The sequence below is a fragment of the Acinonyx jubatus genome, chromosome B3 (genome assembly GCF_027475565.1).
Source record: "Acinonyx jubatus isolate Ajub_Pintada_27869175 chromosome B3, VMU_Ajub_asm_v1.0, whole genome shotgun sequence".
Taxonomy (NCBI): domain Eukaryota; kingdom Metazoa; phylum Chordata; class Mammalia; order Carnivora; family Felidae; genus Acinonyx; species Acinonyx jubatus.
In genome coordinates, this window is record NC_069386.1 from 120,431,217 (window position 1) to 120,458,088 (window position 26,872).

At 48.1% G+C, this 26,872-nt stretch overlaps 1 protein-coding gene across 27 annotated transcripts in view; it reads left to right on the forward strand.

The window, feature by feature from the left end:
• Positions 1 to 294: 294 nt before the first annotated feature.
• NRXN3 (neurexin 3) overlaps positions 295 to 26,872 on the forward strand; it is a 1,553,894-nt gene continuing 1,527,316 nt past the window's right edge. For all 27 annotated transcript variants that reach the window (XR_008299766.1, XR_008299767.1, XM_027066299.2 and 24 more), the window contains exon 1: positions 295 to 610. The gene's annotated coding sequence lies outside the window, so the exon portion shown is untranslated. The remainder of the gene's footprint in view (positions 611 to 26,872) is intronic.

A 26,872-nucleotide genomic window follows, 5' to 3' on the forward strand; every position in this document is an offset into this window, starting at 1 on the left:
GGCTTAGTCTACTGAACCTATAAATGAAGATTTTGTCTTTATTTTCATTCCTGCTTCGGTTCTGGCAAAGAACCTTCCTCAGGCTGGGGTAGGGGGAGAACTGAGCTCCTGACACTGCCTCTTAGTCTTAGGGGGCTGCACAGTGCCCCTCCCTGATGATATCTTCTCAGCTGTTTGCAAAACAGTCAGGGAGGAGGTGAAGCCCTGAGCCAGGCAGCTTGGCTGTCTCTTTAAATGCCGGGGTCTGTGTGGGAGAGGGAGGGGCCAGCTCTGGAGTGCGTGAAATTCCTGGGCTCCCCGGCAGTCTCAGGCTCCGAGCTCAGCCCTACACATCTCCTCTTGCATGCAACTCCCTGAGAGGGAGAGGCGAGCGTGTCCTCCCCTCTCTCGCAGCCGCCAGCATCTTGAGCCACCGCGGACCTGCTTTTCACACCTCCGACACCCCCCTCCCTTCTTCCCCGCCACTCCCTCCCAGAGAGAGAGAAAAGGAGAAGGAGAGAGAAATATTCTGGAATTTGAACCTTTCCAAAGAGGAAACATACCCAGCAAACTCAGTTGATTAAACATCAAACAAACAAACAGATCCCAAATCTTCTGTTCAACTGGAAAGGTAAGGTTTTGGGGGAAAGGCAGGCAGGCAGGATGTGAAACAACTCAAGGTTCTTGTTCGTTCTGGGAAGAGGTTGCTCCTGAGAGGGTAGAAGTTTTCAGTTGGGAGCCACCAACCTAGATTTTCTTTCTTTTTTTTTTTTTTTTTTTTGTATGCTGGATCAGAGAGTCTCAGCTGACCACGGGAATGGCTTTTCAACTGCCTTTTTTTTCCTTCACTTGCTCCTGGAAGTTGAGTTCTTTTGCTCCAGATGTTGGAAAAGTCAGAGAATGTTTTAGATTTTTTTAAATCTTTTTTTCTCCTAAGTCTTTCTCTTATTTGCTTGGATTTTTAGTCTGAAATGATGTGTGCTTGTCACTTCATTTTGGGCAGATAGTTTTTTGGCATTTTGTAGTTACTTTCCCCCTAATTATTATTTTTTTTGGGGGGGGACGGCTGGTTCAAATGAGAAGGAGAAGAGACACTCTGAGGATCATAAGACAAAATTGAATTGAGACAGGGATTTCCCTAGCTGTTGAGGAATTGAGAGGGGTGTGTGTGTGTGTGTGTGTGTGTGTGTGTGTGTGTGTGTGTGAGAAAGAGAGAGAGAGAGAGAGGAATAGATTTTTTTTGGAAGGGGTGTGAGGATGTGGTTCTTGAGTCTCAAGATTCAGGTTGGACTCCCGCTATCTTGTTGTGAAGGTGGGCATAATCAGAGGTGAAAAGGGAGTATGTATGTGTGTGTGTGTGTATGTGTGTGTGTGTGCGCGTGTGTGCTCCTGTTTGGATCCGTTACAAGGGAATCTTCCTTCTCTGCCTTCCATTTGTTTATATTAATGATTTAGTAGCAGGCTTGCCTGAAAACTTCCACTCTGTGTAAGCACTGTGGGTTTTGCAAGCTCTCAGTGACCTTAAAAGCTGGTTCGATGTCTTTTTTTTCAAGGTATTGTGTTGTACCCAGAGTTTTGGCTCTTTCACTCTCTTTTAACCATGAAACTTAACTGCTTTAGAAACATCATCCTGATGACAAGGGAAAAATAATCTGTCCTCCCCCCACCCCCCATCCCTTCCTAGGCCAGTGATGTAATACCAACCTATGGGCTCGGCTGCTTTGCAGGTGACTTACCCTGTGATTACTTGTTAAAAAAAATAAATTTCTTCCTCCCTCCATTAAATGCCTCCTCTTTTGATCTTGATATAGAAATATCATCATGCAGTGAGACAACTGTATTTTTGCTAACTCTTACAGGGGTTTAGGTAAGGTAGGATTTCTTTCCCCTGATCACTGATTTTTAATTTTTTTTTTAATGCAAAGGTCAGAGATCATTAATAGCTAGGCTAGGATGGAGCAAGACACAGTCAGACCACCTAGGAAAAGTGGGAGAGCTGGGGCCGTCCTCTCCCCGCTTCCTCCGGTCATTCCCGCTTGGGGAGATAGTTTCCTTTTACTAGACCAATCCACCTCAACATTCCTAATTCTTTCTCTGCCCTGGGTCCTATGGATGGCCCTGGGAGCATGAGGGTCACTCCTCATCACACCTGGAGGACAGTGTAGTTTCAGGGGTCAGATGACCGTTTGCCTTTGTGATGAAGGTTCCAATGGAAATTTGAACTCCCAGCGCACTGGGTGACTCTGTGCTCAGGATAGTCTATCTGGGGGCACCTGGAGGTTAGGTCTGGCGAACCTGAAGAACTAGCCCTCTATGAATTTGCCATTCTGGGGTAGAGTCTCCTTTCATCGTTCAAGGGCTTCTGCATCGCCTTTCGAGTTAAAATGGTCCCGCTGGTTATGATGGGCAAGTTTACCTAAGGGCTACTGGGTACGTGGCGGAGGGTTGGAGGGGGGGAGAGACATAGCAAGGCTGGTATTTTTTTTTAATCTTCTAGCTTAATCTGCCTAAGTGATATTGGGGCAAACGATATTTCAGATGGGTGCTGGTTGTGCAGAGATATTCCTATTGTTTGATTTTTTTTTTTTTTTTTGGTTGGGGAGTGGACAGCAAGGGCTCTTGGCCCATTTTCTGCAGCCTGGGGTTCATCCTGGGAGCCAGTCTTCCTTCTGGAAGAGGGGGAAAAGGCTGGATGCTGGAAGTTCGTTATTAAAGTGAGCAACAGGGCTGGGTTAATTTTTTTTTTTTGAACAACCGGACTGTGCGAATGCCCTTTTCTGGAGCTTTCCGGCCCTTTCTAGTGAAATAATGATATAAAAAAATTGTTTCTTAAGATGAGGGGGCCAGAAATCAAAGGGATTCTAGATTTTGAGAGACAACTACTTCTTTGCTTCTCTGGTAGCTCCCTGTTATTAATTATTGGGGGTTTGACGGGGTCTGGCCTCCTTTTTTGTTAATTTCTTTTTAATGCTGCGTTTCTACTGAATATGTTGATGATTTGGTTCTTATATAAGGGAAAGAATGTATTGAGGTGGATTGATGCTTGGGGTTTTGAGATCGGCTACTGAGATTGGGTGGCGGTTGGTGTGTTTGTCGATATGCATGGTAGGAAGGTCTTTTCTTTTGGGTGGTGGGGGACAAGGGGATGGTTGGAAAATGGTAGATGAGAAGCTACAGCGAGTGGGGATATGAGGGGAGATGGAGATGGGGTCGGAAGTCACCGGTTTGCAGAATTTCTGTTCTGCATCCCCCTTTCTTTCGCTCCTTGGGAAAAAAAATCCATTATCTCTAAAAACACATTATTCTTCAATTGGCCTTTTAGAGAGAAAAAGAGAGGGAGGGGAGGGGTTAATTTGGTAAGGGGGCTTGGTTGTAATTAGCCCACTGCTGCAAAACCGAGATAGAGAAATCCACCGGCACCAGCTTTGGGGGCACAGAGAGGCAGCGGGAGATGGGGGACAGGTTGTCAGTCTTAGATGAACAGTGGAGCGGTGGGGTTGGCGTTTGGGTATTGTGTGTGTGTCTCAGGCGCTCGTGTAGTTTTTTCCACCCCACCACCAATTACCCCCTTTATCCTCCCCCAATTTTGCCATGCTCTTCTTGCCTTCTATTGCCACACGCGGCTCTCCCCTACCCATACGCCCCCTCCCCCTTTCCTCTAGCCCTTTCCATCTCGATGAGAAAATTCTGATTCTGATGGCTCTGCGGCTCTTTTTTCTTTTCTTTTCTTTCCTTTTTTTTTTTTGCAACACAACAGTGGTGCGATGGCCTTTCCTACATGCCACACGGATGCAGCCTTCTGATAGGAGGGCTAAGTCGGCACATCTACACACGCACTTGCACACGCTCTTGCACACACACTCACACACACGGACACAGGCGACCAAGGGCTGGATTTCGTTTGGTTTCATTCCCCTCTGTGGCTCTCCCCACCCCTACCTCCACCATGGCTCCTTTCCACCCATCTTCATACGGGCAATGCAGTAACGTTATCCACGTCTCTTCCCCACACTGCTCTCTTCTTTCTCCTCGCCATTATTCTTTCCCGAAAGCTGTGGTGTGTCGCAGTTCATGGGATTAGCATGTTGGAGAGTCTTTGGGGGAGGGTGCCTCTTGAAAAGGGGAGTGGAGTGGGGGTAGATGACATTAATGATTTTTTTTTTTTTTTTGGCCAAATAAGCACCCAGTGATAATGATCCAATTTAACCATCCGTGTAATATGCGTTTGCGGCACATTGGAGGAAGGTTACGGGGAAATCAGAGTCTGGACTGGGTTACCTCTGGGGAGGTTTGCTGCTTGGACAGTAGAGAGAGACACCACCCCCACACCCACACATATGTATGCTCTCTTACACACGCCAACACACACAGCTCTGCTCAGTGGGCTGTGTCAAGCCAGAGGGCACTGCAGAAAGTCCCAGAGTTGTCGTTGTTCGTTGCGAGCACGGAGTGATGTCTTTGTCCTACCCGGCTCTCTCTCTGATGTCCGATGTCGTCTGGTCTTGAAATTCTTCGTGGCCTTTGTGTTGCCCTTCGGGTGGGGGCTGGGGGGATGTTTGTGTTTTGTCAGACACCAGTGTGCGTCCAGTTGGACCACATGGGAGTGTCGACACCATGTGTGCGGGTCACGCAGGAGGCTGACTGCCTGTTTGTGCCGCCGGAGTGTGACTGTTGGCCATGGCTGTGCGCGGGGCTCTGGAGACGTGTGGGGGTGCCAGCCCTGGGAAGCTGACTTCCCCTTGGGGAGGGGAGGGCAAAAAGCGAGGGTGTTCAGTGGGAGACAGAGGGCAATGGAGTGTTCAGGATAGCTGAGAAGGGGGTGGAGGGGGAGAAACCTCTAGGGTCTCCAGTGGAAGCGTCGCGTGAGGTCCCCACGTCCCCAAACCAGCCTGTGGGCGGGGGGGGGGGGGTGCTCTAGGATGCCTGGTGGGCGGATGCAGACTGAAGGCAGAGAGGTGGGCGAAATTGAGGGTTTCCCCACCACCTCCGGAGCCCCAGGGAGAAGGGCCCTGCCCTCCCAGCACCAGCCACCCTTGGGAGGCTCGGCCTTGGTTGAGGCTGCAGCCCCCAGGAGCTGAGATCTCCCTGGGCCGGGAAAACAGCCGAGCCCCCAGTGCTCGGGGCTCCAGCTGCCTTAACTATCAGACGCCATTTTCTGTCTCCTTTGGCTAAAGGTGTGCCCTTCTTTATGCAATTATAAATGAAATTGGTAAACATTTTGCCCGAAAGAAAAAAAAAAACCTCCCCAGAGCAAAATGCTGATTGTCCTCCATTTCTGACATCCCTCTCCCTTCCCGGGGCTGACCTTGAAGAGTTAGGGAGAAAGGGTTACGTCATTGCCAGAGAAAGGGGAGAAATAGCGAGTAGGATGCCTCTAGGGCAAATTTTTGTGCCAGACACAGATTAGAGAATGCTCTTTGGATCCCCCCTCTCTTCTTACCTCTTTATGACCCTTGTGTGTGGATGGGGGACTTGCAAAAAGTGGAAGTGCCTCTTCCAAAGCTTGCCTCCTAGAAACGTACCTGCCTGGTACCTTAGTCCCGGCAGTGATCAGGCCGGGTCTCCCCCAAGCATGCACCTGCAGGGGGAAATGGCTGAGGCGCAGCTCTGACCCTTGAGGGCCAGCCCTGGCTGCTCTGCAGTGACTAAGTGAGGCCGTGCAGCTGGGCCAGCCACAGGTGGCAGTATAGGGCTCAGCAGGGGCTATGTGCAGGGCCTGCTCCCAGTCTCTTCCTCCAGGTCTGTGCTCAAATGATGCCTACTCAGAGAGCACTATACTGACTGGCTTTCTAAAATAACCCCCTGACCCCACCTCCAGCCACTTTCCAGCCTGTTACCCTGCCTTTAATTCAAATTTGCTAATCGCTACCTAGTACTGTATTATATACTGAAGTGTTAAGGTGATCTCGTCTCCTCTAGAATGCAAGCTCCAGGAGCTCAAGGGCTTTGTTTCTGTTCATCGCAGTGTTCCCAGCACCTAGGACACTTCCTGCCACGTAGTAGGTGCTCAACAAATATTTGTTGATTGGAGGAAAGAACCATATGGGTTTGGTATTGGGGTTCTCTTTTCTTCTCTAGCAGTTTGGACCTGTCTTCTGGGAAGGCTGAACTTGGCCTCTGGCTGTCTTATCCCTCCCTGCAAGTCCCAGATCTGCTGGAGGGATTGGAAAGTATGAAACTTTCTGATTGAGAAAGGTCTCCATGCCTGACTCAGAGTGACTCTGCCTCCTTCATCATCCCTGTAATATTAGCCATCATCATCATAGTGGTAGTGGTAATAGTATTGGTATGGCTGCCATTTTTGAGGACCTTGATATGTACCAAGTTCTGCACCAAGATGGGTTGTTTTGTAAACATTCAGTATCTCATTTTATTCTCCAGACTGCTCAATGCAGTATGTTCTTATTACCTGCCTTGGACAAAGGAGGAGGAGACCAAGGCTTAGACTTACACAGAGTAATGTAGTAACCTGTCAGTTCAAGGACTTGAACTCTTAGAGCCCAATTCATAACCCTTACGTTATACTGTTAGAGGTAAAAGGGAGTTGGGCGATCATCTCACCCGGTGCCCTCAAATACAGACGAGAAAACTGAGGTTTCCAGAGATTAAGTGGTTTGTCCAAAGACACTTGATCCAGAGACAAAGCTGGAGTCCAGGTTTCCTGGCTGTCCAGGTATTACTCTTTTCACACCATCATGCTGCCTTGTGAGTGTGCACCCCTTCTCAAAGGATAATGTGTTAGTGGCAGCCTCAGGGCCCCTCTTAGTTCTCCTCCTTCCTCTGTCAGAGGAGTGGGTCTCTCCTCACCAGGTGAGATGAGTGGGAGTAGGTGTGTCTTTAAAGAGGGCAGAGTTGATTCTTACAGAGTAGAGAGAGATTGGAGGAAGACTGCTGGTCTATACTCCAAGGTTACTGGAGTCTCTGAGAGCTAGTCAAGGTCATCCTCTGAATGTACTGGAGGAAGAGACTGCAGTGGCATGCTCTAGGTTCTCAGTCCCATGTAGCCCTACCCATTAAGGTTACTCTCATATACAGCTGGGGCTCCATTCAGAAGTCCGAGCAGCTGGTGACTGGATCTTGTTGACCTGGGAGCTTGAATACTTCTCCTAGACTGGCTTAGCCCTTGTTTCTCAAAAAAAGGGAGGCATGGGGTCAGACATTAGCCTTGATGTGTTTCATTTCTATGTCCAGTGGCTGGCTGGGGAGCAAGATGTCATGAAATGTGGGTGAAGGGCCCCTACCAAATCCCTCTGCTTCACCCCTAGGAACTGACCATGACTTGGGGAGGGGTTAGACCTCCTAGCCCTGTGTGTGTGTGTGTGTGTGTGTGTGTGTGCGTGTGTGTGTGTGTGTTGTGTTTATGTGTGTGTGTGTTTTGGGGGTCAGGGTGCTGGGGGAAAGGAGGCCAGAGTAAAGTGGATTCTGAAAACCAGGGAAGACTTACCTTGTGCCTGGATCTTGAGATAGGGCATGAAGCTGTTTCTGTGTGACCTTGAGATGGGGTGACCAGATGCCCTGGTTTGCAGAGACAGTTCTCGTCTAGGCCTTTGTCCTAGTGTATAATTATTAACTTTCAAAAGTGTCCTGGTTTGGATGATAAAATATATAGTCATCTTTCTTTGAGATGGCATCACCCACTTTCTGTTAATGGGTAGAGAGAGGAAAGGGGAATACAAGAGACGGAAATCCAATTTTAGGAAGAAGGTGACTGGGAGTAGAGCCTTTCCCCAGAGATATTTCCACTTATCCCACATTTGTAAAGAATGAAGACCTGAATCTTTTGATTAGTTTTTCTATAAACATCACTACTACTACTAACCTCACTACTCTTACTACACTAGCCAACATTTGAGTCCTGTTTTGTGCCAGATACTATGCTAAGCCCCTGACATGCATTATCTCCCTTAATCTTGCCAAACCCTATGAGGTGGGTGCTATTATTATCATTTCTGTATTATGCCCCCTTCCCCAAGGCCTAAAGAGGTTAAATAACATGTCCAAGGTACTGTGGGTAGAAATGGCAAGGTCACGATTTGATTCCAGTGGGCCTGGCTCGGATGCCTCTGGTCTTCACTACTGTGTCATACCACCTCTGTGGGCCTGTCCTCCAGTTCCCCAAGTCTGGGAACCTGATTCTGAGAACTGACCCACTTGCTGGGCAGTCTGACTGACAACTCTGGGACATGCTGAAGATATTAGTGCCAGTCAGTTGCTGCCACTTTAGGCTTAGGGGGAGGATACTGCTGGCCTTGTAGTGGCACTGCTGGTTGTCTCTGTGATGGCACTTGGAAACTCTGTTCCCCATGGTGTCTGTTACCTTCTTCCTCACTTCAGGCATCTTGTCAGAGGGAGGAATTTAGGTTGTTTGGGATGGTGGTGAGTTGGCAGAAGGCAGAGAACCTGCAATGTATTTCTCTCTGCTCCATGGCCCTGATCCTTGATGGGCTCACACTCCCCAAGGCCCCCACAGTAGGGCCTGGCCCTTAGTGGGAGAGTCGGGCGAGTGGACTGTCATCTAGCACCTGCTGCAAGCGAAGCATGGTGTTCTGCCATATTTCCTTTAGATAGGTAGTGTTCTCATTTGTCTGACAAGGAAACCAACGGGGTTAAATAGCTTGTCTAAGATCGGACAGTGAGAAAGAAGTAACAGACCTTGACTCTGACTCTAGAATTCATGCCGTTTCCAAGAACTTGCACTGTTCCCCCTCCTGAACCCTGGAGGAGAGGGGGCAGGAGTTGGAACATCTAAAATGGGGACTAGAGGAGGGGAGGTCTTCAGATCAGCTCTTGAGGCTGAGGGCTGGAGGGGGTATCCAGGGCTCATCATCCTGGTCAGGCAGGGCAAGACTGCTTCTGAACCCTCAGTTGGATGAATGCTTGTTCTAGTCTGGAGAGGAGGGGGAAGGTAAGGCTCATCCACAGCTTCATAGGTGGAGTCAAGGGGCGTCCAGAAGAAGGTGCCTCTTTCCCTCAGGGAATAGTGATACATGTACTGACAGCAAATCCCACCTCCTGCCTCCTGTGTCGACATCATCAGGTCAAGGGTCAGAAGGGATGGGTGGTCTCTCTGCCTACAGGCAGGGAGGGGGATACACAGAGGGAGGAATCTGGGATTCCCCATGCTGGAGGGCTCCAAGGGGAAAGGAAGAACTTTTTCTTGGTTGAGAGGCAGGGGAGAGAAGAATATTTTTTCTGACTGAGGGGATGGTCTGAGGCCCCCAAGCTGAGCTGCATTAGCTTCATTGCAGTCCCATTGAAGACTGTGTTTATTTTTCCAATAATGTGTTAATTAAACATCGATTTCCAGGTGGAGGAAAGAGAATTGGATTTCTAGAGCTAAATGGAGTGAGGAGGATGGGGAGCTGGTAAGAGGGGCCCCAAGCTGGAGTCAGCATTCTGCACATTGCCCCAGGGGGGTAGAGGGGAGCTGGGGCTGCCTCTTCCCTGGGCTCTAAATTTGGAATTGCCATCTCCCCATGAGCCTTCAGGAGGCATCTTTTCTACCCACTGGCTGCCAGAGCAGACAGAGAATGTTCTTTGCCGAACCTCAATTCAAGGAGGAGAAATGATTATTCCTCACCTTCCCCAGCATCTTTGCATTGTGGAGCTACCCTGTGCCAGGCTTCATGTTGGGATCCTTCAGCAAACTTGGTGCTAGTACTTTTATACCCCCACTTTGGTGATGAGGAAACTGAGGCTCGGAGAAGTGAAGTAGCAAGTTCAAGAGCAAAGAGCTGGCAAAGCCTGGCAAGAAAGGGAGCCCTGGAGGAGTAGAAAGTATCAGGTTGGCAGAACAGCTGTCAAGGACCCAAGCTCCTGCGAAGGAAAAAAAAAAAAAAAGAAAAGAATGCAGCATCTAATAGGCAATAAACAGAACCATTTGATATTTGATCTCTGGCCAAGATTGATTGAGCTTTTACCATGTGCCAGGAGGTGCATTAAGTGCCTCGTGTGTAGCTTGTGAGGATGTAGTGGCTAAGTGTCAGGGAGTGTTATTCCCATTTTAAAGATGAGGAGAGTGGGGCTTGGAGAGCTTAACTTGCCTGAGGTCGCAGAGTTGGTGGATGGAGCTGAGGTAAAAACGGAGGTAAGTCGTTAGTAAAGAGGACTCTAGGAACCTTCACAGTTGTGTTCCATTATCTCATACACACTGAGGACACAGGGCCTGCTCAGCAAGCCACCTACAACTTCTAGGAGGGAAGTATGTGGGGCTCTTAGGATGGATGCTCTGACCAGATCATGTGCCTCAGGAATATCTGGGGTCTTGCCATGTGAACCCCACTGTCTGATCCTTTCTCAGCTCGAGCCTCTGGTTGGGCGAAGGCTGTTCTGGGGTGTTCGCAGTGCTTGGAGCCTGTAGGGTGAGCTGGGTGGTGACATTCAGTTAGAGCAGTGGTTCTCAAACTTTGCTGCATATTAGAATTACTGTATTAAGTCCCAAACCTATGTTGTACCTCATGTTAATTAAATCAGAATATTTAGGGGAAAGACCCTGGCATCAGTATGTTTTAAAGCTGCCTGGGTGATTCGGTCAGGCTTGCAAACCAGTGGTTCAGAACACTCTCTGCTACCAAGCAGGTGCTGGCAGGCTAGGCCAGCATCTGTTTCCAGAATTACGTTGGAATTGTGGAAGTAATTAGTTATACACACCCAGGACCCAGTGGGGACACTGCTTATCTTGATCGGTTTCCTTCTGAGAAGAGCCTCTTTCAGACTTTGGTATGCATCAAAATGTCTGGGGAGCTCTTATAAAATGCATATTCACAGGCCCAGCCCACTGCACATCTGAGTTAGGAGTCCTGGGGTGGGGCCCAGGAATCTGCATTGAAAGCAAGCACTTTCTGTGGCTGGGTGAAGTCATGACATACAAGGTCAGCCTCAGAGCCCCCTCTGTCCCATGCCAGTACTTGTGAAGCCCTCTCTCTTTGGAGGGCAAAAAGGCGAGGCCAGGGACTGCTGTGGTTACCTGTTGCTCTGTGAGACAAGGCCTTTCTTGCTTAGGACCCGCTGGCCATGGGAAGGCCTGTCACCTGGCTTGGGTCCCTGCTACCCACTGCCAAGCCTTGCGTGGTGCCCTGTGCGCAGCAGCCCTGAGGGAGGAGAGGATGATTTCAACCTGGAAATTCGGCAGGCTCCCTTCTCAGGTTTAAAAAAAATCAGAGTAAATCTTTGCACAACTTGAGTGTTTGGAAGTCTGTCAGCAGCAACCACCCTGAGTCTTCCCCAGGGATCGGTGAAACAGCTTCTCTGGGGCTCATTTTAAACTTTTCTTCCAAAGCTGTCAAAAAATGGAGAATAGTCACAGACTCTCAGAGCTGGAAGGGACCTTGGTGATCATCCATGCTAGGGCTACTATTCTATTTATCTGTTCGTGCATTTATTCATCCAACAGATATTTATTAAACACCTACTATATCCAGGCACCATACCAGGTGCTGGGAATATAGCCACAATGAAGAGAGACACTTGGTTTATCTCTGATGGAGCTTAAGCTTGGGTGGAAGGGCAAATATTAAACAACACGAAGAAATATGTAATCATTAGTTATGATGAGTTGCTCCGAAGGAAAAAGTACGGGGGGCACTGCAAATTTTGGAGCCCTGAGGTAGCATGATGGTGTGGAGGAAACGACAGCTAAGATTGATCAAGTACTCACTCTGCACAGGCCCTATTATAAAGGCCTCACCTTCTTACTTTATCTTCACGCTTAGTCTCAGAAGGGAGTACTGTTGTTATTACAGTGTTGCAAAGGAAGGAACAGGCACAGAGAAGTGCCCAGGCTGGGACAACAACTGAAGTCTGTCTGACCTTCCCCCACCTCAAACATCCCACCTCAGAAGACCTGGTATTTGTTCTGAAGGCAGAAGGATGAGGTGGGGGCGAGGAAAAACCAGAGAAGTTAAGAAAATGCTGATAAGGGGCACCTGCATGGTTAAGTATCTGACTTCGGCTTAGCTCGTGATCTCGTGGTTTGCGTGTTCCAGCCCCACGTTGGGCTCTGTACTGACAGCTCAGAGCCTGGAGCCTGCATTGGATTCTGTGTCTTCTTCTCTCTCTGCCCCTCCCCTGCTTGTGCTCTGTCTCTCAAAAATAAATAAACGTTAAAATAATTGAAAAAAAGAAAATACTGATAATTCTGGCCATGTGCGGAGCTCTAGGTGCCAAGCATTGTGCAAAATCCTTGGCCAAAATTATGTCACTGAATACCCGCAATAACTAAGTAAACAGTAGGAATTCTTATCCTCTTTTTGCAGGTGAGGAACCTGAGGCTGTGAGAGTTTGAGTTTACAGACGGTGGACCATCTGAAATCCACCCCATCTGGGCTGCTTGGATCTCCCCTGTTGGGCAGTGCTAATCACAAAGAGTGGCTCACGGTGGGGGTTCTCCCAAGGCCCACAGGCCTGCTTGTTCTTGGTCAGGGAGAACCCAGAGGGAGGAACAAAGGTCCTCTCTGGGGCAGCCAGAGCAGTCTCTGTATCATGAGCAGTCTCCATTTTTCTTTCCTCTCGCAAGAGCCACAAGGCCAGCCTTTGGGTCTGTTGGCCCACAAGCCCCATAGGGAATGCTTACCCTCTGTCCTCTACCTTTCAGCCCTACCTGTTGCTAATTAGTGAGATGCTGGTCACCTGCAGTTCCCTCCCTCCTCCTCTGAACAGCCTCCCTGTGTTCATCTGAGGTCTCCTCTGCCTTTGAGCTACGGAGTCCTCTGGCCCACCCTGAGCTGATCTGCACTGAGCAGATGTGAGTCGAGGTAGGAAGAAGTATAGGGACCCAGGTCACGGACTTGGTCTAGAGTCATGAGAGAGAGTCAGGACCACGTGTGAAGAGAAAGGAAATGTGTTCACAGGGCACTGGTGAAATACTGAATTCCTGAAAAGTTTGCTAGGACACAGGACTTCATTTCTTCAACCTCCTTTCTGACCTGACATGCAGGTGAGCAAATATGTGTATGGAGACGAGCATCCTATGAGATGGAGGCTTCTCTGTACCCTCCTGGAGTCCTCTTCCAGGATTGACAGGGTGGCTCTGGCCAGGGGGATGCCAGAAGTGGGCAGTCAAGCTTTTCGTCTGCTTTTCTGCAGCCCTTGGCGTGGTGGGGGCTGCCTCAGTACTTGGCTCTGACTCTGATGAGCCTAACACTTGAAGGCCACTCCCCAGATTCCTGGAATTGAGACAGAAAAAAGAAGGCAGGGAAGCTTTCTCCGAGAAGGGGTGGGATGTGTGGGAGGTAAGGAGGTTGGCTTGTGTGTGGGCTGTGGCATTTGGATGACCGGCACACGCACTTTTATCATATGTGTGTGGTTACTTTTATTTTTCTACATTCACCTCCTTAAAAAAAGTGACTTGCTTTCTTATTACAGAATAATGTGTGTTTGTTATAGAACACTTGGAAAATACTAAAAACAAAAATAAGAAGTCACCTGTAAATCCCCCCTCCAGAAATAACCAGTGGGAAAATTTTGATAGCTGTCCTTCCAGCTTCATTTCTAAGCATCCACAAACCAGGGTGTGCTATTTTGTTTTTAAAGAAGTTCATTCTATCATTTAACAAATACTAATTGAGAGCCCGACATCACATTTTGGAAGCTCTCACACTAGCTTGATTTTTCACTTAAAGAATATATCATGAGCACTTTTCACAACAGCCTCTCATGCCGTTGAGCTTCCAGATTTAGATTTTGGGTGTAATGAGGCAGTTGGCAAATTTTGGCATCTAAGATCTTCTGTCTTAAGGAAGGATTGCTGAGCCTCTCTTTCCTTGGTACCTAAGACAAGCACCATATTAGACCCTTTGGGAGAAAATGTGTCCCTTTGCCAGGAAATAAGGAAGGGACAGAAGAAGGTTTGAAGGGTGGGAAAAATCCTGGCCCTTATTTAGTGTTAGAGTCTGGGACTTCTCCCAATGGGGGGTTTGGAAAGGAGAGATTCCATTCTCTTATATAGAACCCTAGCATCCTAGAGAGTGGGTAGAATCTTAGCGCATGGCTGGTTCACCTTCCTCAATGTAGAGATGGGGGCTAGGAGCAGTTAAATGACTTGCCCAAGAATACACAGGTGGTTGATGACAGAGCTGAAGCTGGAACTTGGGGAGCTGAGCTAGCGAGAGTTGCATGATGATGGTTGGGGGTGGATTTGATAGAAGTGGTATAGAGGGAGCCCATTCAGACTGGATGGAGGGGTTCCAGTGACCTTGATTGAGTTTGGATACTGTATAGAAAGGAACTTTGCAATACAGGTCTGATTTTCTGCCCTTCAATGATCTCCTACCCCATTCCTTATCCACAGTGTACCCCATGCCATTATCTCTCATATGCACATCTGTGGGTCTGTGGAGGCCTAGGAGATGGGGTGTGAGAGAAGAATGCCCTCTAGAATGCCAGTATTACTCACAGACCAAGCTGGCCTGGTGCAGGTTTCCACATATTCAATTTTGCAAATATCTACAAGGTACTTCCTTTGCCTCGGGAGGGGGTGGGGCATTGTGTCTGGTGCTAGGCACACAGAAGAGAGTAATGGTTGGCATTTTTGTAGTGAAGGACATTATGACTGTATGTAACCACAGCAGAGGGCCTAGATCCAGGATAGAAGGAACCACATGGGCTTTCATGGAAGGGAGGATTACTTCTTGAGAAGTAAGGGAGTGTGAGGAAGGTTTCACTGAGAAGATGGAATTTAAAGAATGACATCACTAGATGGAAGAGAAGGACTGAGGATGCCAGGCCAAGGAAACCACATGAGGAAAGGCAAGAAGATGAGGAATTTGTCCTCAGTACATAGGAGATTGACCTTTTATAGCACATAGGTAGAGGACTGAGTGAGAGATGGGGCTGGAGAAGGATGTTCCAGCTCATTTTCAAAGGACCTGGAATGGTAGGTGTTTCAGTTGGGATGATCTCAATCATTGGAATCCCAGCTCAATCTGGCTTAATACAGAGGGAGCTCTGGGGAACGGAGTTTGGAGTTTACATAACTCAAGTTTTGGAGAAAGGACCTCAGCTGTGGTTCAGTCTAGGGGTGCCCAATATTGTCAGGGCCTCAGGCTGGCTCTGTCGATGGTAGTAAAATGGCTCTGCAACTCTAGAGCTCATGTGGGTACAGCTCACCCTTGAAAGTAAAGAAATTCTCTTCCCCCAGCCATTGGACAAAAGTCTTGGGCCTCCTTTTGGTTGGACCAATTAGGTCACAGGTCCCTCTCTGAATGAGTTGTAACAACTCTGAGCAGTTATAACCTCTTGCTCTGCCCTGACAGCAGACGGAGGCATCCAGTCCCAACCATGTGGCTACTTCACCATGAGTGGGGGTAGAGTGGATGCTGGTCGCTGCAGGATAGTGGGTAAAGACATCAGGACTCTCGTGTGTGTGTCCCGGGGAACATGGGACATATTAGAGCAGCAGGGTAGCCTTTTCACCTTTGTAGTAGGAAAGCTCTAGAGATGGGAAGGGAAAGTCACTGGATTTCCAGAATTCGGAGCAAGGAGGACACTGCCTGGCTGACATGGGTCTACTCTCTCAGAAGAAGCCACCAAGCTGGATCATTGAGCCCAGCCCAGAATATGGTCCACGTGGGTGCCTGTGACTCATCCTGGCACACAGACAGAGCAAGAGGATAACTTACAAAGGACCAAGCCAGTCTTCGTCTGTCAACAGCATTCTCCTGTGGTTTTTTGTCATTCTTCAGAGAAAAGAGGCTAAGGGTGTTTTAGGGAAGCCTGAGTGTGGGTGCTTCTTGCAGAATACTTCTAAAGGGACTTGTGGTTTCCCGGGTACAGCCTGAGGTGCAGGAACTCGAGTTCATTCTTTATGGATTTGAGTTTTTGTTTTTTTTTTTTATTCCTTTTGCAGTGTGTACATGCACAACTCCTCCTGGATCAGCTTTGATTGATAGGTGCCTTGGCAACATCCTCATTTCCTCAGGGATCTGATGGCTTCAGAATTGCTTTGCTGGTTTCTGATCATATTTAGCTGGCCCTTGCTGGGCTGTTATGTGCTCTGGACTATGTTTGGAGAATTAATTTGCTTTATGCCTCAAAGTCAATAGGATGCTTTTTGTTTCTGTTCCCTGAATTGAAGGCAGAAGTTTTACTAGGGCATCCCACCCTGAGCTGACAAAAAGGGGGCTCTTCTGCCATGGTGGTTTTCCTCCTGTGTGTAACTCTGAGTAGCTGGAAATTGAGCTAGAATGATGGGGTGGGGGTAGAGGGGTCTGGGATATGGTGCTCTCAGGTTTCAGGATTACCCAATTGCTCTGAGATGACTTTTAGGTGATCTATAGACTTAGGGCAAAAGAGCCATGTTTAAATATTAGCTTTATCATTCATAGTCATGTAGCATTGGACATTTGGCTTTTAAGTTTCAGAGAACAGGTGTGGAGGACCTACTGTGTTCCAGGACTGTCTGGTCCATACAAACATTTCTTGTTCTGCAATAGCCCTGAGGTAGCAGTGAGAAGGCATCTCTAAGTCACTGGGGGGCTGCTTCATGCATGCACTGTGTCCGAGCTATTCCTGTGCTATCTGGCCCCTCATGATATGACCCATGAGGCAGGCAGCAGTATCTTCACTTTATAGATGATCAAAATAAAAGCTCAGCAAGGTTAAGTAATTTGCCCAAAGCCTCTCAGCAAGTAAGTGAGATATAAACCCAGTAGTTTCTGACTTGAAAGCCTGCAATGCTCTGGGTGTCAAGATGTGGCAGAAAAGCATGAGTTTTGGGATCACACATGCAGACCTAGGGTAACTTCCTGCTGCTTATCTATTAGTCAAGTGGATTCCTCACCTCCTGAGTCCAGTGTCATTGTCCACAAATCAGAGTTATAACATAATCCTTGTTGTTGGGGGATGGCTCAGAATCAAATGACTTCTCTAAGGCTACTTTGTAGTTGGTATGGGAGGATTAGAACCCAAGTGATCTGATGCCACATCCATGGTCTGCTCCCCTTTTCATACCACTTTGGTTCTGCCTGGTCTACAGCAGCCATAGCCATGATACTGATGATGGTGGTAATTTTTATTATGTGTCACTTGGATTATGCTAATAGCAAGCCTCTGCTTCTGGTAATGGGTGGGACAGGCCAGCAGATTTTCTTTTCATCTTTCTCCCTCCTGATATTTTGACCTGGGTTTTCTTAGAAGCAGGAGTTGAAGAAATGAGACAAGGGATAAGTGGAAGGGTGAGCTATTAGGGTCTCAGGGTTTCAGGGATTGGGTAGGTCGAGGCAGGAGGTGAGAGAAATCATCAGGTGGCTGAATGGAACATGCCAGAGTCCTTCTTGTGTGCTGTGGAGCAAGGGGAGTCCCTAAGTGGAGTGGGGATCTTGGGCTCACTGTGTGCTCTTGGGACTTTTATAAGTGAGCATATAGGGAACACCCATGTGCCACATGACTGTCCTACCCACACCCCTGGAAGGTTGATATTGTCACCCTCATATTAGAGATAGAGGGACAGGATGGAGGGACTAAATTGGTGATGGCTCCCCAAGACAGTGAGTGTCAGAACAGGATTCAAAAAGGGACTGCTGGATCCAAGGGTTTTCTACTGCAGGATACCTGTGTTTAGAAAAACTTGACTTTCTGTGTATTTCACAGACTCTTGAAAGATTCTAGTCTAACCCCCGCCTTCTGCTAGTTGAGGAAACTGAGGCTTAGCAGTCAAATGATTTGACCAGGTTCCCCCAGAGGGAGGAGCCAGCTGTGGTTAAGGCCATGGGATTTCCAGGCTCACGGTTACCTCCCAAATGTGCCCCAGACACCTGCAGTGCCTGCCCAGGGAGGAGCCTGGCAGGAATTAATGGGGCAGTGAGGCTACAGTGCTGAAGGTTGGCATTTGGAGCCTGATTTCAGGTTCCTTGGATACTCAGGGGCAAATCAGGAGACAAAGGCAGAAGTCTGTGCATAACAGCTAGATCACTTTGGGGCCAGGATATGCCATGGATATTCAGTCAATGAGAACAATTGTGATCTCAGAAGGAGGTGGGGCTCAGTTTACTGAGCGGGGGAGGTACAGGCTGCCATGTTAATTGAGTTGGCTTTCTGGTTATTATAATCTGGGTTTTTTAAGGTCTGAGTCCTGGGCTTTGGCATCAGACTGACTCAGTTGTGAATGCAGATGAGTCTATTCTGTGTGTATAAATTTTGGGCAAGTAACTCCCCCTTTAAGAGTCCCAGGTTTGCCATTTACAAAACAGGAATGAAGTCACACCCACCCCGTAGATTGGTTTGGAATGTCAAATGAGGACTGGTTTAGTGCTCTCAGAATTGTATGTCTGGCCTGGACCTCTCCCTTCAACTCAAGTGTGAACATGCACCTGCTTAGCTATCATCTCTACCTGCTGTTGAACACTGATTCAACTCAAACTTTCTGTGCTTTTATGTCCTTTAATTTGACCTCCTACCCTGCCCAGTCTTTCCTGTTTGAGAAGAAAGCAACGTCATCCTCCCAAGTGCTCACACCTAAAACACTGAGGATTGTTGTTGACTCCCTTCTGGCTCTCCTGTCCCGACTTCAAGCTGTCAGTAAAGCCTGTAGGCTCTCCCTTAAAAATGGACCCAGAATAGGGCCATATTTCTTACTCATGTGGTCCAAACCACTGCCACCACCTCTTGCCTGGATTATTACAAGGTCCTCCTTACTGCACTCCTGCTTCCACTCTCGCGTCTGTGCATTTCCCGCCCCCCCCCCCCCGCCCCCCACACACAACAGGCTGGAATGATCCTTTAAAATGAAAGTCAAATTATGTTACTGTGCTCAGACCTTTCCAGTGGCTTCCTATGCAGTGAACCATGGTGGAGAGCTCTAAGTATGACCACAAAGCCCCACCAGCTCTGGCCCCAGACCTGTCCACCCTCTTCTCCTTTCATTCTCCTTGCTCATGCTGCTTTTTGAACTTGCTAAGCCCAGTCCAACCTCCATGCTTTATCCTGGCCACTCCCCTGGCTGTTTCCATTCCCCAGGTCTCTGCACAAAATGAACATCCTTGGGCAAGCCTTCCCAGCTACCCTTCCGGAATAGCAGGTCCCTCCTCAGCCCTCAGATCCCCTTATTTCACCTAATTCTCATAGCACCTTACACCATCTGACATAGTACGTATGTGTTCATTTTGCTTATTGTCTGTCTGCCTGAATAGGACCTCATCACCCCAAGGGCTGGCTGGGACTTTGTTTTGTTCACACATGGCACCTCGCACGGGGTGAGCACTCAGTGAACAACTGCTGGATGAATGAATGCTCCTGTCCCTGCTTCCATAATTCAGGTGCCTTCTTATGGTGGGTCACTTCTTGCCTAGTCTTTGAGGATCAAATGAGAGTACATTATCCTCTTTCATTCTTCTTCATGAACCACCTTCTAGACACAAGGCCTGGGACTTTTTGAAATAGCTTTCCATTTTTTTCTCCTTTTAAAAAAGGAATACATTTGCCATGCACATTGGTGGGGGGGGGGGAGAAGTAAAGAAAGAGAAACTGAAACATTAAGCAAAATAAAAAATGTAAAGAAGAACATGAAGATCACTTGGGATCCCACCTCCCAGAAGGAACCACTGTTACTGTTGAGATGCCTACCCCTCAAGCTTTCCCCTAGGTCACAGGTTTTCTTCCTTAGGGGAGAGGGATGAATTGGGAGGGACATTCTACAAATGAAGGTATTATTAAGGATACTGGTGACAAAATGATGGTGACAACTGTGGAAAGGCATGACTAGGAATTGGAAGAATCGGTGACTCTCTTTTTTAGCTTAACAAGTTAGTTTGTTTCTAACCAGATAAGGTCACATACAGGAAAGACAGAGACACCTCAGGAAAGGTATAAGGGAAATTCATGTTCGCCTTGTTTTGCTTATTTTTCAAAGCTTCTACTTGGGTGGAGCATTCTTTAAGGCCTTGGGAGCCGTGTATTCAGTGCAAGCAAATTTGTAACTAGTGTGGTGTGTGGGGCTGGGTTAGGAGGTTGGAGACTGACAGCAGTGGAAGGACTACTTACCCTGTGCCCGGAGTTTAACGTACAGTAGTTAATGCATTTAATTCTCCTGGCAATATTGTGTGGTAGGCATTGTGAATTGCCTTTTACAGAGAACACAGAGACCAGTGGAGAGGTCAAGGGACTTCTCTAGGTGTACCCCCTCATTGGCAGTGGTGTATGATTTGAACCCAGGGTGTCTGACTCCGGTGGCTATGTTCATAACCACAACGAAACATACTTCCAGAGCAGTCATGCTGGAGGGGCAGGTGGGCAGGTGTGGAAATACATTCAATGAAACTGAGGGTGAGGCTGGGACTTTCCATGGGAGGACCCCTTGTAGGTATCCCTCCCAGCCCCCAGAGTTGGTCTACCGCATGGCCAGATGGGCTGTTAGAGCCTGGTTCTGTGTCTTTGTCTGGAAGGTTGTCTGGTGGTTGTGCCACCAATGTGAAATAATGAGGCAAATCTGGAGATAGGCATGGTCAGGAAACCAGACAGCCACCCACTCACGTCACTCTCCAGCTTAGGACATTTGTGGCAAATGACTCCCTGCAGATGGATGTGGAGTTCCAGAAATTGGGGGTGAGCAGGGGTATTACACCATCCATTCTCCTCTTTGACCTGTGTAAAAATTCTGAATATCTGACCCTGGTGATGGGGGCTGCAGGGTGGTGGGTGGGAAGGTTGTCTTTTGAATTCATGAAAACCATAGGCCAGTGTACTGAGGGGCAGACTTAACATTCTTACAGGGTGGTACTATGTGGCCCCAGCAGGGGGTTCTGAGTTCTAGCCCTGCTCCCTTCTGCTGCCCCGAGCAAGGGGTATGTGTGGGTGTGCATGGGTGGAAGTGCAGGGTATATATTGTTTGGGTATTGTTACCCTGTCAGAGAGCAGGAGATGGTTCCTGGGCATTAATGCTGCTCAGATGTTAAACTGGCACTTACAGTTAGGTCTTATCCACAGAGTGAGGAGATGCTTGTGGTTTCACTGTCACTCCTGAGTCTTGCAACCTGAGTGGGAAGAAGGGCAAGAGGGATTCTGCACTCACTAGTATGGGGTTTGAGGTTGGGTGCTTTAGCTGGGTAGGAAGTATTGAACTCACCATTGTCCTGCAAAAATAGCTTGTCTCTCAGTTCTGTTTCTCAGGGAAAGAGAAGTCATCTTGGATTCCGTTCATTCAACAAATCTTTATTGAACACCTGCTGGGTCCAGACACTGTGTTAGGTCTTGGAGTAGGGGCAGCGGTGTGGGTGACAGCTGGCAGAGTTGACGCATATTCTGGTGGCACCCCTTGACTTGAGTGGATGATGAATTGGATATGGTGATAAGGGAGAGATCAGTGGGGAGAATGATTCCCAGGGTGTTGATGTGAGTAGCCACCGGAAGCTTGGCATCAGAACTCCTCTCCCAGGGAGGGTGGCATGGCTCCAGATTGCTGGGGCAGATTTCACATAATTCAAAAAGGGGAGGGGAAGGAGAGGCCCTGAGAAGTGTCAGCCAGTGAGTTTGAACCTGTGCACTTTCCTCTTCCTTATAAGAAATTACTGCTCATCAGTACTTCCTGATTTCTCCTCAATCTGCCCAGTGCCTCCTACCTTCCTGGTTCACTACCTCAATATGGAATAAGAATATGAGAAGGAGAAATGGACTTGTAGAACCTTTACCAAGCTAAGAGAAACTTCATAAAACCTGGTCAGCTTGGGACCCAGGAAGACAGATCAGTCCATGTCCAGTTCTGATAAAGTAGATATTATTGTCACAGATGACTCCAGCTGTTAATGTTCTTTCAAACAATTATGGAATTATGGAATGTTAGTGCTAAAACGTAATTTTGGAGCTTGTCTAATTTAACCCCCACCCCCTATTCTAGGGATACATAAACTCAGGCTTAAAGAGGTTAAGGATTGCATAAAGTCACACAGCTGGTAAGTAACTGTAAAGTTGGGGAGAGGAGGCTGGAAAAGCACCAGAGAAAGGGATCCCAGAGAGTCAAGTCAGTGCTATTTAGGAATATAGGCTACCCCAGGAGTCTGCTGGAGTGGGGAGGGTAAAGCCCCTGTCCTATACACAGAACTGGCTCTCTCACTAAGAAACCTGAGTATCAAGTGAAAGTGGGACTGAAGGGGTCAAGATTACAGCTGAACCACCTAGAAGACAGAGTTCAAGGTTATCTGTCAGCCCACACTCTTGGAAAGTCCTCTCTCCAGGCACTGGAGCCATTGATGTGTCATGGCTTGAGGGCCACCTTCTTTGTGTCTTTCTCTGCCTCATCCAACCTATTCTGCCAGACTTTATATCATAGTGCCTATTTTCTGCAGCTGGCTGGCTGGCTAATTCTCCCCCTCTGCCTCTGGACTTTGACCCACTGGGACTAGAGCATGGGAGAGCACTGCCTATGCTCTAGTCCAGTGGTGATGATGCAAGCTGGGTTTGGGGCAGGAGAATGATGTGAGACCCACATCAGTCTACTCTCTCCATGTGGTAAGGGTTTTCTGGGTGTAATGGGCTGAGTGCAATGGTTGGAAACCACAGATCAGTCCCATTGTAGCCTTGCTTTGGCATTTTGATAGGAACTGTGTTTGAGTGTAGAGAACTTCAGAACTTTTCTTTGAAATTTAAAATGGAAGCTCACATCAGGGCTAATATCTAGAATTTAGGCTCAGCACACTGGGCAAGAGCCCACTGGGGAGATGGAGTCTTGACAGCCACCTGGGTGAGGTTCCTGACCTCTGATGTGCTACTTCTTTGAGCTCTAGGGAAGCTGTGGCTCAATGGCTCAGAATGTAGACACCTAGAATGTGTGGACAAGGTGAGGTCATTGCCACCTTTGCCCATTATTAGTCAGGGCCTAACCTGGGATAGTCTAGCTGCATCTGGCAGGAGGAGGGAGGGTAGACTTATCTACCATGTTGACCTGGGGTCTCTGGCAGAGTAGGAGAGCCACTCAAGCTGGGTGTGTCAAAAGGAGGGTAGTGTGAGATGTGCCAGAGTGAGCAGAGGGAGTCCAGAGATGGATGACTAAGTGTATGGAGGGGCAGCAGTCACAGAGGGGGCAGGGTGCTCCAGCATCCTGAGGTAGATATCTCAGTCCCCATTCTGGTCAGTGCCTGTCTGGACCTGCATTTCAGTCTTGAGTCCTCTCAGGGGCCCAGCCTGAATCTATGCCCTGGTTGGCGCTGACCCCTTGGCACTGATTTGAGCGCCATTTGTCTTTGTGTCTGATCTGCAACGTGTGCAGATGCAGAAGTGGCTCAATTGATGACCTGTCTTCCGGAGAACTCAGGGGATCCTGGGAGGCTTGGTTGCTCAGATATTGCAGAGGTGTTAAGAAGCTCTTGGTGGAGATCTGCATAGGGAGGTTAATTATTACTGTCCCCCTACCTCTCTCTCTTTCTCTCTCTTTTTTTCCTCCCTGTCTGGTAACCTTAGCTCAATTTAAGTAAGTTTTAAATCTCAAGCTGAGATAATGTTTAAGGACTGTAGTTCTTGAAAAATTAGTTCCCAGGGAAAGGAAGGAAAATCAACATAAAGTGGCTACTGTGAGCCAGGACTATAGTATGCATTATCATTGTGTTGTTCATTTGTTTCTTCACAGTGATCATGAAGGGTGTTCATTCATTTGTTCATTAATTCATTCATTCATTTATTCATTCATTCTTTTGGTATTTTCTGAGCATGTGGCATGTGCAAGATAGCATTCTAAACTCTGGTGGTATATTGGAGTCCAGGGCAGACCAGGTTTCTGCTCTCATAGAGCTGACAGTCTAGTGAGAAGTGTGGTAGACAATAAACATATAGCAATTAGACAATTTCAGACATAAGTGACTTCCAGGAAGGAAATAAAAGGGCAGGTGGGTGACTTTGGAGAGGTGCAGGGAAAGCCATCTGGGGAGACCACACCTAAATGAGGACAGAACCATGGCAGAGCTGGGGAGGTGCCACCCTGCTGGGAACAACAAGTGTAGACATCCAGGATGTGGACTTGGGAGTGACCTTGGCCAGAATGAGGAGATACGGTTTTGTTTCCTGTTTTCCAGATGAGGAAACTGAACCTCAGAACCCAGCTTGTCCATTATCACCCAGCTTCCTTGAGTAGATCATCTCAGTCTAAACCTAAGATCTTTCCTCTGTTACCTGTTGCCATTAATAAACTGCTTATGTGCTCATTTGTAACACATTTTCATGCATCATCCTATTCCATCCTTATAAACTACTGTGAGTCCTGTTTGACAGATGGGGAAACTGAGACCCAGTGGTCAATATAGTGGTCAGTATAGTGGTCAATCAAGTACCTCATCCTGAATCACACAGCCAAAAATCAGAGGTAGGATTCAAATGCAGGTCCAAAGGACTGACTGCTGTATTTTGAAACCACAACATGGAGTGGTAGAATCAATGCCTCTGGACCCATGGAAATGTCTTCCATGTTTAGAGCTGAAACAACTGTACACCTGGGAGTTTGGTGCCTTCTGCATGCCAACATGCCAGGAAGTATAGGGTGGGGACTCACACTGAGGCCTCCTATCTCCTGGTGGCCCCTCCTGCTCTAAATCCTGCTTTTATCCATGAGGGGCTGATTGCCACTGGCTGGCATAGAGGACACATTGCCAGTGTTAGGTGTGGGCTCCTTGAAAGGTGAATCACCTGAAATAGACACTGAACTCCTGTGATGGGTTAGGAATTTTGCTAAGGACTGTGAAAGAACAAAAAGAGGGGAGTTATTTGGTTCATCTCTGTGATGGGAAATAATCACCCAAAGGTGCCAGAAATACTTGACCCCACCCCTCCTTCCTGTAGTGCTGGGGAGGAAAGACCAATTAGACATATTCTTGTGCTAAAGGATCTCACAGTCTGGCTGGGAAGATAGAGCAATTAATATGACCGTAATATGTTGTAGAAGGACTTACTTATTCATTTAGTAAGTCACTCTCCATTGTGTTTCTATGCAGGCCATGTACTGTAGTAGGTACAGGGGGTGCACAGGTGAAAAGGGCCAACGAGGTCCCTTCTTCATGGAGCTTGCATTTGGGGTGTGGGGGAAGGAAAGTGAGCATAGAAGTACTGAAGAATCTGAGTACAAACTGGGATAAAGCTATGAAGGAGAGTTGTAGGGAGCTGTCTGAAACTAATGGGAGGTTCCTCTTTGTTGAGTGTGTTGGAGAAGGCTTCCTGATGGAAGAAATGCTTTGAATGATGCATGGTTTGGAAGGCTTTGATGGAGGCAACCTTAGGTTATCCGGGGAGCACTAAGGAGGTCACCTAGCCCAACTTGGGAATGTAGATTAGCCTTCCTCTAGGTGGTGACACTCTACTGGTCTTGAAGGAAGCTGCCAAGGGAAGGGGTGGCTGGGATTCAGGGCTGGAGGATGTGTCATGGACAGTGGGAGCAGTGTGTCACGACACGCACATTTTGGCACCACTCTGCATGATCTCCTTAGGAGACCTCTCTGCCTATTTACTGGATGCTGTAAGGTGGCAGTTCGCTTATGTCTTGAATGTCTATTCTCCAGCTCTTTCCTTTGAACTCTGCCCATGGCCAGCGCAAGCATATAAGTTATCCAGCAGGACTTGGCCCTGCCCAGCGGGCCTGTTCACTCAGTGGCATCCGTGTATAATCAGTATAGGAGGCTGCCACTGCTTTTATCTACGGTGCTGGAGAAGACCATCTGCATTCACAGTGCTCAACTGCACACTGGCATTTTTTTCTACCCATCCCCCCCCCCCCCCCCCCCCCGCTCACTTTTTCTGGCTTCCACTTACCTCTAAGGCTCTGTGGTAGGATTTTGCAGGTGGGCCATGGTTCAGGTGTCTGCCCCAAACCCTCATGCTCAGCAGCTGGAGAGGTTCTTGCCTGTTTAGCCCAACCTGGAGAATACCTAGGCCACCGACATGCTGAGCCTTTCGCTCTGCTTTTCCTGGCACTGCATGAAAAGGGTTTTGATCCCTTCTAACATATCTAAGACTTGCTGGACAGGCTGGCAAGAGAGGGTATGGACTCCCTTATTTCCTTCCTGGTAGGGTATTTGCTGGGTGGGGCAGTCTTTCTTGCCCCTCTTCGTGAGAGAAGCCTGACTCCTGGGCTCCATGACCAAGCATTTTCCTTTTGAGAGACTACTGGGGCCATTTTCTTCTCTATCCCTCCTTCTCTCCTGCCTAGGGAGGACAAGAGATAGCTTCTAAATACCTCTTATCTGTGATAGATGTGTTTGTCTTGTCTGATACCTTCTTGATGTCCATTCAAGAGTGTTGATTGCTGTCTATATATTTTTAAAAATCTTGAGTCATCGTGTAGCTCCTCCAACCCAGAGCAAAGAACATTTGAAAATATTTTCAGTTGAGGGTGATTATGACTCAGATGGACTCTGTACCACTTTGGCAAATCCTTGGGACCAGGCTCTACTCTTTGCACTTGTCCTTTGGCTGTGGTTCTGCTGGTCACAATTCAAGGTCTTGGCACAGCTCTGGATAAGGAAGTGCTCTGCTGGGCTGGTTTCTGCCTGGCACATGAGTTCAGTTTTCTTCTTTTGTTCCCCACTGCTCAGTCACACCCTCTTCCGAGAGAAGCTGCTCTTCCCAACACCCCTGCTGGGTGGACAGCAGCCCTGCTTTGTATCTTGTGACCCCATCCATTGCCCACCCCACAGTCATAGCTTATTGTGCCAGTGGTCAGCACTCGTGGCTTGCAATATAGAGCTTAAATGTCCTGGTCTTGCAATATAGAGCTTAAAAAAGATGAGTCAGGCTGATGGTTCTGCTCCCTCAGGGGTCTGGAATTGGGTGAACTGGTGGTGGCAGTTCCTGAGTGCAAAGACCGTGAGGGTGGGAGATGGTGACCAGCAGAGGCAGGAGAATAGGACATGACACAGAAAGCAAAGCAGCAATGCCATGAAGGAAGGGAAAAGAGAAAAGAAGGTGTAACTACTTCCTTTGCTAATGACTT